Here is a 1042-nt window from a genome sequence, read left to right as displayed (position 1 = left end):
TACACTCAATTCTTATTTTATAAAACAAAAAGGGGGAGCTGATGAGACTCTGCCCTCAGTGCCAAGAGTACATGTATCCATGGCACTCTTCACACTTAATTTTCTGAATCTTGACGAGCAAGGTTGCTCTGCAGCAGATCGACATAGCTCAGACCCTGATATACCAAAAGAAATGGTGAAATGGAAGGATGTCTTATCTGGTCTGTGGAAAGGCCCGGATCCTATTTTAATAAGATCCAGGGGAGCTGTTTGTGTTTTTCCACAGAGTGAAGACAACCCATTTTGGCTGCTGGAACGACTCACCCGCAAGATATTAATCAAGGATGGTGTGGAAGATGTTGACCTCCAGAGGACTGCTCCTGATTCTGACAATGTTGAACTTGTCTCAGGTTCCTAGTATGATGGGCGAACAGAGATGGGCCATTCTCTCCGCTTTCCCTAAACCAATGCCAGTTCCCCATGATGCTATAGTTTTTCCAAAATTCTTTACTACTAATAAAAAACTGGATTTACCATATTTGCCATTTGACCCTTTACGGGTCCCGTTAGGAGAAAATCGCTCCCTACAAGAACAGGGTTCCCTATGTTTTCAATTATCGCAAAAGGGGGACTGTATTCAGCTCAGTATCCGTATGTTAGGATCATTTTTGGATAGTGGGACTGTGAATTTCACCCAAACCCAAGGAAAAGGAAACAATGATATTATTCATGTTACATGGTTTTGGTGACAATCGACAGTCTGGCTAAACGGTACATTTCCGTCTCCCAATTGGAATGAGACAGAGTGTCCTTGTCAACCCAGGATTGCTCCTCATTTTGGTGGAGAGGATGTAGGGGAGTTGCCACCATGGTCAGACTGCCAGTCATCTGTAGCCAGATGGATTGATGAGTACAAATATTTTACCTTCTCCCCCAATATGTTATTTGGGCCTGAAGAAGAGTTTGTAATGAGAACGGACCTCTTCTTGCAGGACCACAGAATGAGCCCTTATCGCAAATGGCTACTTTGTGGGATTAATGGAAGCTGTACAGATCTTAATCC

The sequence above is a fragment of the Mus caroli genome, chromosome 12 (assembly GCF_900094665.2).
Source record: "Mus caroli chromosome 12, CAROLI_EIJ_v1.1, whole genome shotgun sequence".
Lineage (NCBI taxonomy): Eukaryota > Metazoa > Chordata > Mammalia > Rodentia > Muridae > Mus > Mus caroli.
This window is presented reverse-complemented; position numbering follows the sequence as displayed.